Here is a 16,615-nt window from a genome sequence, read left to right as displayed (position 1 = left end):
TCGAAGAAGAGAGTGATACTTCCAGCCTGAGCTGAATGAGGGAAGCTTCAGCTGAGTTTGAAACAGGGAATTTTGAAATGAGCAGTGTGATTTACACTGAGGTTGTTCCTGACAATATGGAGTAAATGTAAATTTATTGAGGAGAGTTCCACTTTCCTTCAGACAATCTCTACCCACCGGAGAGAATGATTCATGGTATTGTACTTGGAGGCAGTGATCAATAAAGCTTTTAGAAAATAGTTATTGGTTGTAAGCCAGTAAGTGAGAAATCTTCAATAAATTGGATGAGCTAAAATTGTAAACCGGATGGCAGCACAAATCTCAGAGAGGAACTCTGTTTTGCAACTTTGCACAAGCATGCTTTATGCTCAATTCTTCTGTCTGCCTTTGTTTGTTTGTAACCTTTTAACCTACCCTCTCAGTATACATATGGGAACAAAGAAAACCTGGTCTCTGGAAGTATTTCACAACTAGAATATAATTTTTTTTCTCATGTTTTTCACAAAGAACTCTTCAAGGATGATTCTTGACTGTGTCTTCTAAACTAGAGAGACTGGACTTTTTCCTGTGTCAGCATTACATAATCTTAAAATTCTAAATATTTCATTACTAGACTTTCAGAGTAGATAAAAATATTAATGCTATTGAGAATTATCAATTATACTCGCAGGAATGTTTCATGATAGAGAGAGCAGTGAATAACAGAAATTGCCTGTTTTATAAATAGTTTGTCATTCGAGGAAAGGGGATAAAGAAAAACAATGGTACCCAATTCCACTATTAAACAAACATTAGGCTGGGCACTATTTAAGCTACTACTAAAAGAAATGAAAAGGAGACTATAAATATAATCTATATCATATAGAACCCTCCTTCTCGATTGTATGAATGTTACATCAGCAGCAGGCCAATGTTTAATGAATAGTTTCATTCTCCAGTTTTTTTTTAGACACACTGGCCAATTTCAGAAGGAGGAAAATTCAAAAGTGTAACTTTTTTTTAGTATTTTAAGAGCATCATGGTTACCATTTAATAAAGTAGAAGAGGAGCGAGGAAAATATGTCAGACTTTTAGATTCAGATTTTTGCTACAAAGAAAAGTTTCACATTAAACATGAATGACTTTTGTGTATACACCACAGGACTAAAGTTGCACAGGACATGCTAGTCTTACTTCTAGAAAAATAAATCAATCCTGGAAGTCAAAGCCCATGTGTAGAGGTAGAAGCCTTTGCAGCCAGAATATTGTTGACATACATACATGCAGCTCTGATGTTTACTAGAGGCCGTGGATTAGTCTGTGTGAAAAAAATCCTCAAAACCACAGTTTGTGATAGAAGGTCCATTCTTTAAATAATTTTATCCATAAGAAAAAAAGCCAGAATCACATTGTGAATATTCAATATTCTTTTGTATTTTTATTTTAGCAAGAGTGTTACCTGTGGTCTACCTCTATGCTTCCAGCAGCTCAGCCTTTTCTTCAAGGAATTAAAACGAAAGTACAAGCAAATTGCAAAAGTAACAAAGAATCTTAACTTAAAAGCAAATTGATAGTATCATTCAGAATGCACTGTCAGAAGGGCACAGAAATGAGAAAGTATTCAAGGGCCATGGTATGGTATTCTTCAGCCTCCCTTTGGTATGATACACAGTTAAGAGGATTTTTCTTTCTTTCTTTCTTTCTTTCTTTCTTTCTTTCTTTCTTTCTTTCTTTCTTTCTTTCTTTCTTTCTTTTTATTTTTAATTTTCATTTTTTGGTTATTTTCTTTATTTACATTTCAGAATTTTTTCCTTTCCAGGTTTTCCTTTCAGAAACTCCCTATCCTATCCCCTGACCTATCCACTTCCATCTTCCAGCCCTGGCATTCCCCCACATTGGGGCATCGAAAACTCAAGGGTCTCTCCTCCCACTTTTGTCCATAAAGGCCAACCTCAGTTACATATGCAGACAGCACCATAGGTCCCTCCAATGTGGACTCTTTGGTTGGTGGTCGAGTCCCCGGGAGCTCTGTAGGGTCTGGCCAGTTGACACTGTTGTTCTCTTGATGGAGCTGCAAACGCCCTCAGCTCCTTCAGTCCCTTTTCCAGTTCCTCCACTGGGGACCCCGCGCTCAATGTGATGGTTAGCTGCAAGCATCTGCCTCTGTATTTGTCAGGCTCTGGCAGAGCCTCTCAGGAGACAGCCATATCATACTCCTGTCAGCAAGCACTTCCCGGCATCCATAGTAGCATCCGGGTTTTAATTTCTAAAGAGCATTGATTGAAAGGAGGCATAGATTCTATAAGCTTTTGTTTATTCCCCATGTTTTTTCCCATAAAACACCTGATTTTAATGATTTACATGTCTAATTATGAATAGGCACAAGATTGTTAATAGATTTGTTTCCTAAAAGTTTGCTCAGAGATCATGAATAGCCTTATTTTTGCATATGTACCCAAACCTTTCCAGGCCTGATCAACCCACTGATCAGAGTAATCAGATGCATGCCAGGGTGTGCTCAAATGAATACGGGGGCATATTTATAATCATAAATGATTCATATATGAGTCGTAATCATATGATGTTAAGAAAGAAATACTCATTCCATTGTTTGAAGACGATTCAAACAATGTCCATTAGCATCTGGGTATCCCAAGCTTCCGGGAGCATTGTTACAACAGGGGTACATGTGTAGTTCAAACCAAGTGGAATCTCCATTTGTTAAGCTATTTGCCACACTTCTTTGTCTCAACTGTAAGAGAAACATCATCATTAAAAACCTTACTAAACATATTCTCATTAAGAAAGGACATATGTGGTTACCCACGGCCCCAGACACATCGACAGCAGAGGAGGATCTTGTTGGTCACCAAATGGCAGGGAGGCCCTTGGTCCTGGAAAGACTTGATGCTGTATGGTAGAGTAATGCCAGGATGGGGAAGCAGGGGTGGGCTGATTGGGGAAGGGAAGATGGCTTACAGGATTTTGGGGGGAGGGGGAGCCAGGAAAGGGGACAGCATTTGAAGTGTGAATAAAGAACACACCTAATTAAAAAAAAAAGGAGTGATTTCTGTATCTACAAATGAATTTACCAGACCCTTTTCTAGCTGGAGCAAAACCATGTTTCTAATCTAGTGTTTTATAGTATTTAACTTGTGTTTTTCATATGAAAGAGAGAAAACATTTTTTTACAACACTGGAATATGCATGTGATACTTGCAAGCCAGAAACACAGACTATATACAGGACTGATTATCTCAGGAAGAGGGTTCCAATGTGACCACTGCAGCAGAAAGAGCTGAAAGATAGAATGCTTTGAGAAGTACTTAGGGTAACGTGAAGTCAAGAGTGGAGACAGAGACAAGAACCCTAGAGAGGTCTCAATACATTGGTATCTGTAGGTAATGAAAACACATAAACACTAAGCACAGCCAGGCTGCCAGCTAGGTTAACACAAAACCCTAACACTATAGGTCTATTTTGCTCAGTTCCCATTACAGAAAATAACATGTCTGGCTTTCAACAAAAATTACAAGTTGTTGCAGAGTCTGGCACCAGACCAAAATTCTATGTGTGGTTTTTCTTTCAGGGCCAGCTACAGAGAGTTAGTAAGCTCAGCCTATATTATTTTGGTGGTAATTAGGGCTGGGGAAGTGTTAAGAAAAAAAGAGGTTTCTCTTTTCTTATCAGACTTAAAGCATGGCTGTACCATTGCAGTTCCCTTGAAGTCATACTCAGCACCTTCTCCTAGAGGCCAGCCATGTCTGTGTTTTAAGTCCTGGCGTTTGCCTTTGGAAACCTCCTTATTGAAGGATGGGCAAGTATTTATCCCACTCTCAATGAGGCTGCTCCTACTTTTCTATGTCTCTACCATGAATCTAATTCCATAGAAAAGGTTCTGAGACCGCTTCATAGGGAGGTGAATCCCTCTGCCTAAATTTAATGCAACCTGTCCCATTCTTCGCATGAAAGTAAATCAGAGACTATGAGAAAATCTGACTGTAAGTCTAGTTTCCTGGGATACATTTAAGTTTGGCATTTGCTCAGATTTAAAAGCGTGAGGCATGTTAACTATGGCATAGAATTCTTCTAATTATTTAATTTTAATTAGATATTTTCTTTATTTACATTTCAAATGTTATCCCCTTTCTGGTGTCCCCACCCAAAACACCCTGTCCCATACCCCCTTCTTCCTGCTCACCAACCCACCCACTCCTGCTTCCCTGTCCTGCTATTAACCTAGTAAATATAAATTATTATTATGACCAAGTCAACAAAAGTTTGGGTAAAGTAAACTTTGTCAATGGTTCAGCGAAGACAGAGATTAGCAGCTGAGAAGGGCAACAGAATGTGTCTCCAGCTGTCCTGTAAGGAAGTAAGCTTGAATGTACCAGTGAAGATGCTGAACTTGAGAGGGAAAAGGGCAAGGGCTGCTGATTGTGTTAGTACCCACCTACCCACAGACATCAGAGGAAGGCTACTGATCAAGATCAGAATGGCAATTAGAAAAGGAAAAGATATCTATGTATCTATATATTTATATATCTATATATTCTATATGTCTATTATATCCTATATATCTATATATCTGTATAATCTATATTCATATCCATATCCATATCTATCTATATATCTATCTTTATATATAATATCTATAATATAATATATCACATATAATATATATTATATATCATATGATATAATATATATATATATATATATATATATATATATATATATATCAGAAATTATTCAGAACAATTCTAGATCTAAAATTCAGATTTAGAAAACAATGGTGATAGGGATGACTTTAAGTGCTAAACAATGGCATAGCAATAAATTTTCATTGTTGTTCTTATTTTCTTCACCTCAGAGGCTCACGAATTCTCTAGAGCTCCTCACAATCAGTACAACAAAATCCTTGCTTAGAGACCACGTAAGCAACAAATTGCATGAAAACAGAGATACACTCAGCATTTTTCTTGTTTAGATGTGCCACATTCCCACTGTCACTGTGGATTCTTGCTACTCTTTCCCTTTTCTTTGAACAAACAATTGCAGCAAAATAATGCACAAGCTGTTTGAGAACTTTCAATCAAAACAGAGTTGGTGAGTAGCCAGTAAGGGAGACATAATCCATTAACCCAGGATTGAGGTAGCTGTGGCAAGAGGTCGGGTAATCAAGAAGTTCAAGACCTGATTCAACTACACAGCAAGTCTCTTAAAAACAAAGTTCTGTTACTGAAACAAGACCTGAACAAGGGCAACTATAGACCTGCTAACAGGGCAAGGGAAAAGCTCATGGGACTATGAGCCTTGAAGAATCACAAGAAATTAAGAAACATTTAGAAAAAAAGAAATAGTTGTCTTCATGTAAACCACCCTCAGTTTGCTATCCAATACCAAGCAGTCAGCTCTGAGGCCATATATATGTTCAAGCAACATTATATTTCAGTGTATATATATATATATATATATATATATATATATATATATATCCTGCATCTATCTATCTATCTATCTATCTATCTATCTATTTATATCTATATACAGTTATATATTATATATTATACATATTATACATATGTGTAAATATATATGTATATATGCCAAAGTAAATATAAATTATATATATGTATATACAATTATATGGGGACTCAGGTCACTGATAGAGGGATTGCTTAACATACGTTAAACCCTGACTCAAGATACAGAAGATAAAACAAAGAATTTATTCCGGATGTCCTTGGGATGAAAATGTTGCATAAATAATTAAAGGAACATTAATATCAAGGCTGTCATATTAAGATATAATATAATTGGAGTATTCATTTTTCATATTTGAAATAAGTGTTAAATTCTACTTTCTTATGTAACATTTCATTCATATTGGAGTTATTTTCTCTACTTCTATAAAAATGCAATGCAAGAAGGAATAACACCTCCAAAACTGATGCTGATTCCCATGGAAAAGATGTCAGCGTATTAATCTTATACTGTAACAGTCCTGAGACAGTCATTGTTAAGAACACTATGGAACTCATGAGATTGGAAGGTGCTACACTTTTACATGGTCTTCGCAGCCAAGAGCTATTTATCATTTTTGTTCATTTTCAAAATAGAATTTAACTTTTTTTCTCAGAGTGAATAAGAGGACTGATTCTTGTTCTCTTTTTCTGAGTTAAGCAAAAGCTAGATATTTTTATGATGGAACCAAATAATTCAAATTTAATTTTGATAAAGTATCAGCTACTATGAATAGATAGAAATAGCATAATTATTCTTTTTGTCATCCACTAACTTATTTGGATATGTAAACTACCATATCAAATAATCCATGCAGAAGCCTGACAAAATCCAGGAACACTATATTGTTTTAAAACAACTAACAGATATCAGCTGGCATTATTTATTATTATTATTATTATTATTATTATTATTATTATTATTTACATTCATTTATAATTACCTGTCATTGTCTGTAATGCTGTGCATGCATTTTTTATAAAACCTTGATTCATAATTTGAAGAGTAAGCTCATCCAATAAAAACACCTTTCCAATATCCTTGTGTATACCGTTAGATAGGCATAGGAATTATTTGACTTCTCTCAGAATACCTTTTATAATTCGTACTCTCCAAGAGGAGAAATTGAATTTGTACAAAGTAGGCCTATTTAAAGATGTCTTTCGGTTTGAATTTGAGTCCTCTGGAGTTCTGTGGATGAGTGAGGCATAGCTGCAGGTCTGTCAGTAGGAGTGCAACTGGCTAATTACCAGCTCAGCTATACTCCTGATGGATGTGGTAACAATAATTTTATAACTCAAACATTTTAAATATTTTTCATGTATACTATATATGCATACCTATCATACATACATATTTATTTATATGTTTGATCATTTATAAATATGTAAGTATTAATAGATGATGTGTAACGAGACTACGAGTTCACTGAATTAATCTTGAAATATCAAATGAAGTATGTTTCAAATATTATAACATTTTTGAACTTGTATACTTACATTTTCTATAATTTCTATCTGTACCAAAATGGAGAATTAAAACGAACTGAATTGGATAAGATAAGTCCACAGAAATAAAAGTTACAGTGTATGTTCTTAAAATATTAGTTTACAATACCACAAATATTTCTCCCACATTGTTCTTGAAGAACATCTAGTAAGAAAAAACACTAATTTTATTTGAAATCTAAAGAAAAGCATATAATAACTCATAAAATTTGGATAATAATTTGAAAATATATTTAAAAAGTCACTTTCATTTAATAATGCATCAAATATATACACTGGATTATTTGACAGTTTTTCAAGCTCCCTTGACTTATTTGAATCACATCTTTACTCTTTTGTGTAATAGAGAAAATATCTTCAGTTATCTCAATTTTCTGTTAATAAAATTGGAACAACCAAGATTTTATATTTAAGTAATGGAAAATTCTCAGTATACGATGGGATATATTGAGATAATGGCCCAACATAGCTCCAACCCAAAGCTGATTTAGACTTCTTAGGATCAGGACAGATGAGGTAGAAACAAGATGGCTGCCTGGTGATATCCAGTTTCAACTATTTGCAAAAAAATAAGAATCAGTGTTAGAAGCTCATCCCTGTATTTTTAGGTGAATTACTGTGGTAAGACTAATAATAATCCATGAAAAGACTGAAAATATAAAGTTAGAGACCTGGGAGACTAGACCAGCAATATATGTATAAACATACATACATATACATATAAAAGCAATATATGTATGCATGTATGTATGTATGTATGTATGTATGTATGTATGTATGTGTCTGTGTATTTCTGCCCTGGAAGTTTCATAGCTAGGCAGGGTCTGCCATTTGCAGGAGTAGGTTTGAAAAAGTCCAAGCCAGCTAGAAGAATTACTGATGATCCTACACATTGAATGTTCCAGCATCTATAGAAGTTTGCAGTTAATTCAGTTAAGTAGTAGGAATTTGGCATACTCACTTAAATTTGAGAACAGTGTCTTATTTTTACATGAACCCCCAAAGCCCTGTGTCTTAGAACAATAGTTAAAATGTGGGCTGTTATATGAATTGGGGCTTTTCTCTAGATCAGAAACTCCTTCGTATTGTTAGTTCTGGCACCCCATAAGAAATCTAATATACTGACTTAGCAGACAAGCATTTATTTATATATTTATCCATTAATTCATTCATTCATTCATTCATTCATTTGGTTCTTGGAGTCAGGGTTTCTCTATGTAGCACTAACTGTCCTGGAACTCACTCTGTAGACCAGGCTAGCCTCTAATTCAGAAATCTGCCTGCCTCTGCCTCTCAAGTGCTAGAATTAAAGGGTGTACCACCAATGTCTGGCGACAAGTATTAACAAACACAATTTATCCCCTGAAAATAATGCTGTACTCTTGTCCTTCTCAGCCCTCTGACATGTAGGGAGATCTTCACTTTTGACCATGTGTCATCGTCATAAGAAACTACATGATAACATTTTCAAAAAGCTAATGTATCACTATCATATGAAGATCATACCAGAAAAAGTGGGGCTGGCATAGCATGAATTCTGTCAATATATTCATCAGTTTTTACAGATTAGGAAAAGAAGTGCAAGGAATAAAACCTACATTCAGGTGTGCAGATGTTCAACTTTCCCTATGACTATACTCTATCACATGAAAAATCTGAGGGACTGTCTCCCTCATACACACCAATCATGCTATTGGCAAGGCATTAAAATATATTTCACTCAAAGAGAAAATACTATGCATTTTAATCCCGCTTACACTTGGAATATTGAATCACACATAGGATATCCATGAGAAATCAGCAATCACAACTTTCTTTGTACTGTTTCTGTTATAATCAATTCGCCTTTAAAACTACAATGATGAGTGACTGCTACCTGACATTCTAAATGATGTTCTACGTGAATGAAAGCAAAGCAGGGAAAAGGTCCAGGTCCCTAGCCTGGAAGGAGTTGGGCAACACTTGCTGCCAGGAGAGTTTTTCTTCTTATTACTGCTGTGGCATTAATTGGGATTTGGCACAAGTGATTGACTCCCTCTTGAGAATTCTTCATTCTGAGAGTTCTGAGAAGAAAAATAGCACCTGGTGAGGTGAGGATGACACTGGAATATTAACCACGCATCTTCTTTTTCAAAGACAATTCCTAGTCCTGATCTATATGCAATTAGATCTCATACTCAGTAGCAGCTAAAACCGCAAGAAACGTGTAAATATTGTGATGCTGTGCATAAGGGGCCAAAGAGAAAGCATTACCTAAACAGCTAACAAATGAAAGAGTCTTTCTGCAAGGTTGGAAAAAAAAAAACCATTTGAGCAAATAGCTGTTTCAAGAGAAATAAAACATCCTTTCAGATACTTCAGACACAAGGGTTAGTCATGGAAACAAACTCGGAGTGGCAAGGAGACTCTGAGGGAGGCTTCTGCACTCTGGTACTTGGAATCGCTCTCATTTTATTTATGGTAGGAATCTCTCACAATTGCATTTGTAGAGTGCATTACGTAGAATTAAAAATTTATAGCAACCTATTTTACTGGCTCCATTTTAAAAACAAGGAAACTAGGCCCTGGTTAATGTTCTGCTTATTACACTGTTTTGTATTTATAACCTACGTTGCCTCTTCTGTGTTGTTTTCTAATAGAAATCATTGAGGAAGTTATTAATTTTTATTATGTCATTTGCTATACTTATTTAGGCAGGGACAGTAGGTTTGACTCCTTGGAGGATACTGATTTCATTACCATTACGTAAATTCTTTTAAAGAAAAAAAAAGGTAAGGCATATTCATGTCAATACTAAAAATTCAAATATTAAAAAGCAAAATGATGCGATTGTTCTCTTTCTTGCATATTTTTGAACAGTTTCAAGATTCAGACATTTATAACATAGTTGTAAGTATCGTTAGAGATTTTAACATACAGTTGCAAGACCATGCCTGCATACTTTTATATATAGATTTTTATCAATATAATCACAGTTTTACACATCTCCAATGAGTACGTTAGCAACTGTCATTTTTTAAATCATGCAATTTATATTTTTTCCTAATTATTTTTCCTTTAAGCTAAAAAGGTGATCAAAATGTGATCTGGTGAATCTCATGGTTGTTCATCATCCACAAAGACTTTTCGAGCTGGGTGGTGGTGGCACACTCCTTTAATCCCAGAACTCAGGGAGGAAGAGGCAGACGGTTTTCTGATTTTCAAGCCAGCCTGGTCTACCGAGTGAGTTGCAGGACAGCCAGGGCTATACAGAGAAACCCTTTCTCGAAAAAACCAAATCAAAAAAAAAAAAAAAAAAAAAAAAGAGAGAAGACTTTTTCTTTCATTTTACATTGTTTAGTGTGACAATCCTGGCCGGATTGCCTGATTATTCTACCTACCTTTAGCCAAATATACTCCGTTTTGTACCTAGACACCATCTTATGTTTAATTTGCCTGTAGTTTGAACTCAGTTACTGGGAAAACCCTAACTTGTTCCAGAACCCACTGACCCTTGGCCGCCTAGCAACAGCCACTCCACCCCCTAGCAACAACCAAGCAGAATCTAGAAGGATAGGTTATGGCCTTTAAATGTCAACTAATCATACATGCTAAGTTGCAAGGCTTCTCACCCTGCTTGTAACTATGATAAAAATCCATGTCATTACCAGCTTGGCACCTTCCATACCATCTACTGAGACAGACAGGTTTGGGGGTCCAAGCTGGAGCTTGAATAAAGACTCTTTCCTTTCGCATACAATGTGGATTCTTGGCATCTCTAGTGGTCTTTGGGTAGCTCATGATCTGGGTATAACATTGAGGAACAAAATAAAGAGTCCAAATCTCTCAGAAAACACACATGATAAAAAAAAAGGTCCATTAATAACACAGTGTTTCAAATTTACACACATTTAATTTATCTAGGTTGAATTAGAACTCCTTGGAAAGTAAAGCTGAATTAAAGTTGGAGATTTTGATTATTTGAGGCAGTGGCTATAATGGAAGATATTATAACCAATTCTGAAGAGCTCTGAGATAACACACCAGGCCACTAGAATCTCAAAGCAGTACATTCTGACACTATGAACAGACACAAATGTGTTCATCAAAGTTTCTGCCATAGCACATTCATAACTATAAAGGTAAAGATTTTTTTCTATCGTAAATGGTTTCAGCACATAATATTTGTGAACTATTTTTAGTATCATGGACTATGAAATCTCATTTCTATCATTATATTTTAAAAATTATTATTTTGCCATTTGCCCTTTCCTCCCTTCAACACCCCCCAACCCTCCCCAATCCAACACTACCCATTCCCCTCTGCATTGGTAGATTCTCACACTGGTAAAATCTTTCCCTTTAATTATTGTTTTAATACACATACATAAGTGCATAAAGAGACTAAATTCTCTTTAGTGTGACTCAGAGTTGAATTATCTTAATTCCATTCATAGGATGTAAATAACTGTAGTTGAGAGTGTAGATATCTATATGTAGACTATAAACGCCCAATTTATAAAAACAGATTAATATTTACTCATAAATGTACTCATAAAATAAAGCTTATTAAGATATTTTAAGGGTTTAATGTTTTAAACACAAGTATATGTTATATATGTAAAATTCAAAGTTTCTCCCCTCCAAATATTTTAAATATCTTAGATGATATTTGAAAATTGAGAAGGAATGGGGAAGCAGGATTAGACATCAACCTAATTTCTCATTCGTTGGTACACATTTTTGTAGAATTGATCTGTTGTCAGAAAATCAGGCAAGAATTTGGTCTTATGTTGAATGGCTGCTGGTAAATCGCTTTTCTGCAAATTGAGAACGGGTCTTGGAGCTCTCGCCTCTACGTGGTGGTGTTCAGAGGACATTCTCACCACAAAACATTGATAAAACATTGCAGGTAGCACTCAGGGATATATAGAGTAACATGTGAATTCTCTGGCTTGGGGTATGACACATCACACTGTGAGGCAAACTCTGTAGTAAAGAGTATTACAGACAATTTAGTAACAAATATAGGATGGTTTTGAAAACTTTATAACAGAGTTATTAGTAAGGGTAAAATCATCCATTTGAAAGATTAAGTCTGATTCATGATATTTTTCTCCCTAGATAATTCTGTAATTTTCTTTTTAATATTTATACTCCAAATCATTCTCCCCATGTTTGTACTCGTAAGGCTGTGTAAAATTACCTATTCTTAGAATTTTTCACATTAGCATTAGCTTGAGGGAAAAAAATCAAGGTGAGATTTCACATGAATAAACGCCTTAAAGCACGTATCCTTAAACAGTTCCTCAAAGACATATCATGAGATTAAAGTATTAGATACATACTTATACAATTTAAAACATATAAATATATTTGTATTAATATATTCAAAATAAATATACAATTAGAATATATTTTATATATTATATATCACATATTTACATATATTTTAGTGTTGAATTATAATATATTATATTTTTAAAATAAATACATATTTTTAAAATATACATTTATATTTTTAAAAAAATATAAAATCTCATAGTGACTCTCAGAGACTGAAGCAGCAGTTACAGGACCTGCATGGGTCTGCATTGGATCCTCTGTGTATAAGGTGTGGTTGTTTAGCTTGGGGTTTTCATGGGGCTCCAAACAGTGGGAGTTAGGGTGTCTCTGCTTGTGGGACCCGTTTCCTCCTACTGGCTTTCCTAGGCCAGCTTTGATATGAGAGTTTAGAGCAGGTCTCACTGTACCTCTTTTTTGTGATGTCACTTGGAGGCCTGCTCCTTCCTTCCTTCCTTCCTTCCTTCCTAACTTCCTTCCTTCCCTCTATCTGTTCCTCCCTCCCTCCTTCCTTTGTTCCTTCCCTCCCTTCCTTCCTCCTTCCTTTCTTTCTTCCTTCTTTCCCTCAGTCCCTCCTTCCTTCCTTCCTTCCTTCTTTCCTTCCTTCCTTCCTTCCTTCTTTCCTTCCTTTCCTCCTTTCCTCTTTCCCTCCCTCCCTCCCTCCCTCCCTCCTTCCTTCCTTCCCTCTGTTCCTCTTTTCTTCCCTCCCTCCCTCCCTCTCTCCCTTCCTCCCTCCCTCCCTCCCTTCCTCCCTCCCTCCCTCCTTCCTTCTTTCCTTCCTTCCTTCCTTCCTTCCTTCCTTCCTTCCTTCCTTCCTTCCTTCCTTCCTTCCTTCCTTCCTTCCTTCTTTCCTTCCTTCCTTCCTTCCTTCCTCACCCCAGATTCTATTCCCCTCCCAGTGCACCCTCTGACTGTTCCACATCCCATAACTCCTCCCGCCCTCTGATTCCCCGATATTCTCCCCTTCTTCCCCCACCCCACCAGACCTCAAAACTCCCTCCAGTACCTTAAGAATTAGGTGCATATTCTCTGAGGAGCTGGGTGGGGATACGAGATGGAAAGGACCACATGGAAGCAGGTGAGAGAGCTGAGGCTGTGGTTGGGATATATTATATGAGAGAAGAATATATAAGAAGAAAACAATGCCATATTCCTTGTTTGTGTATCTGTTTCCATTCACTAAACACTGGACGATCCCGGAAGAGGACTGCTTTTCCCTGATTTTGTATTTTTCATATGACTTTTCCTTTCGTGTTTTCTTCTTTCCTCAGAGAGCCATGAAGTGCATTTCTTAGACATCTTTGTGACTGTGCCTCTTGAAATACAAGATAAGCCCTTGAGACCTTCTCGACCTGTGATCCTGTGATCCTGTGTACCGTTTTGCTATTTTACCATCAGCTCTCTGACTCTGGCTTCCTGATACCCACTTTCTAACATATGCATACTATTCTTGAGCAGAAACACGGCTTCAATCTGCAGTTGCCTTCCTGATCTTTTTCGGCTGGCTTGACCTTCCATTGTTTGTATTTCTGTCTTCCTTTGGTTCTCCTTTTCTTTCTCGTATTTAGACTTCATATAAAACCGTGTGCTCGAAAATAAACACACTGACCTTCGTCGCACTGACAGAGCTGTCTTCCTCCCACGGTGTCCTCGCTGCTTCTCTTATTTATCTCAGAACTTTGCATTACACCTTTCATCCTTCCTCAACACACAAAAACCACTGTTATTTTCACATCCATCCTTGAAACCACTTGCTTCACTTGCCTTTCTAGCCCCTAAAGTCTTCCCTGTAGGCAACAGGGTCCGAGAAAGGCTCCTACCCTTTCCTAGAACTGATTGAGCAATCTACTCTTTACCTGCTCTGCCTTGTTAAGAAATATTCTATGGAAGTCTGTAGCTGTATGCTTTTAATCACATTGGCTCTGTACATTTTGGTTTTTTGGATTTGTTTTTTTTTTTTGAGACAGGGTTTCTCTGTATAGCCCTGGCTGTCCTGGAACTCACTCTGTAGACCAGGCTGGCCTCGAACCCAGAAATCTGCCTGCCTCTGCTTCCCAGAGTACTGGGATTACAGACATGCGCCACCACTGCCCGGCTGGCTCTGTACATTTTGAATTTTAATGGATATTAAGAACATTCATTTTGACAACAAGTTCTGGCACTTCCAGATTTCGAAGGAAATTTAGCGTTTTGTTTTCCAGTCTGTGTTATTTGACTTTATAATAATACCAGTATGTTGATGTGTATATGTATAAGCTAATATTTGTAAAACACCCTATTGAATTTCTGTCAGTATAACGATGAGTAAAAACTCCAATTAGTAATTAATTTTTTTATATATAATTGTTCTGTGATTCACATACTCTAATTGCATATGAAGTTAAGATGGGATTTTATGTTCTTGGCCTCAGGCTGAGCAGTATTTGGGCACACTTTCTAATTATACTTTCCTCTAACTGAGTGCAATGATATTATTATAAGGTGGCTTATCCTTTCCTTGCCGAGCACTATTTTTTAATTCTATCACATAGTACAAGTCCCCAACCATGTGCTAATTTAACCATAATTGTTCATTTATTCCAATTTGCCCTAACTAGGCCACCATCTCTCCTGTGTTCACTGTCTCATTATAAAAGAGAAATAACAAATTTTGGGCTTGACCTACTAAGTAGTTGAATCTCATCAATATTAAATCCTTCTCTTGAATGCTAAAATGTTCAATTTGTTTGTTGCTCTCTAACATAAACCTTTCATCCAAAGAGTATAGTAGCAAATTTGAGTAATTAAAATGTGACAAATATTTCTGCTACAATGCATTATTTCTGTCTGTAAAGTTGTGTGTTGTGCTAAGAAGTGCCTCTCTCAGTGCATAAATCTTTCAGGTTTTCTCTGTTGTCGGGGTACTTCTGTTGTTCAATTCTGTCTGCTCTTTGGTATATACATCTCATTTGTTGTTGCCTTTAAACAAGACAACTGACAGGTAACATTTTATAGTACCCTGGTCTATAGTACTAACACTCAGGAGGCTAAGACAAGAGATTTTGATTAGTAGGGATAGCCTGTGCTACATGGTGAAACTTTATGAAAGAAAGGAAAGATGGAAAGAAGAAAAAAAAAAAGACTGGAGGGACCCATGGCTCCAGCCGCAGAAGTAGCAGAGGATGGCCTTGTAGGATGGATATCAAAGAGAGGAGGGGCCCTTGGACCTGTGAAGGCTCAATACCCCAATGAAGGGTAATGCCAGGACAGGGAAGCAGAAGTGGGAAGGTTAGTGAGCGATGGAGGGGGATGGGATGGGAGTTTTTGGAGGGGAAATGAGGAAAGGAGATAGCATTTGAAATGTAATAAAGAAAATATCTAATTTTTTTTTAGTATGTTTTTTTTTTACAACCATAATGATTTTTATTTTATTTTTGACCTATGTGCAGCCTTATGTTAGGACAATACTTTCTTTTTTTTTTTTTAATTTTTTTTATTCGACATAATTTATTTACATTTCAAATGATTTCCCCTTTTCTAGCCCCCCCCACCCCCCGAAAGTCCCGTAAGCCCCCTTCTCTTCCCCTGTCCTCCCTCCCACCCCTTCCCAGTTCCCCGTTCTGGTTTTGCCTAATACTGTTTCACTGAGTCTTTCCAGAACCAGGGACCACTCCTCCTTTCTTCTTGTATCTCATTTGATATGTGGATTATGTTTTGGGTATTCCAGTTTTCTAGGTTAATAACCATTTATTAGTGAGTGCATACCATGATTCACCTTTTGAGTCTGGGTTACCTCACTTAGTATGATGTTCTCTAGCTCCATCCATTTGCCTAAGAATTTCATGAATTCATTGTTTCTAATGGCTGAATAGTACTCCATTGTGTAGATATACCACATTTTTTGCATCCACTCTTCTGTTGAGGGATACCTGGGTTCTTTCCAGCATCTGGCAATTATAAATAGGGCTGCTATGAACATAGTAGAGCATGTATCCTTATTACAAGGTGGGGAATCCTCTGGGTATATGCCCAGGAGTGGTATAGCAGGATCTTCTGGAAGTGAGGTGCCCAGTTTCGGAGGAACCGCCAGACTGATTTCCAGAGTGGTTGTACCAATTTGCAACCCCACCAGCAGTGGAGGAGTGTTCCTCTTTCTCCACACCCTCTCCAACACCTGCTGTCTCCTGAATTTTTAATCTTAGCCATTCTGACTGGTGTAAGATGAAATCTTAGGGTTGTTTTGATTTGCATTTCCCTAATGACTAATGAAGTTGAGCATTTTTTAAGATGCTTCTCCGCCA

Source organism: Apodemus sylvaticus, chromosome 15, assembly GCF_947179515.1.
Source record: "Apodemus sylvaticus chromosome 15, mApoSyl1.1, whole genome shotgun sequence".
In the NCBI taxonomy this organism is placed as follows: Eukaryota; Metazoa; Chordata; class Mammalia; order Rodentia; family Muridae; genus Apodemus; species Apodemus sylvaticus.
This window is presented reverse-complemented; position numbering follows the sequence as displayed.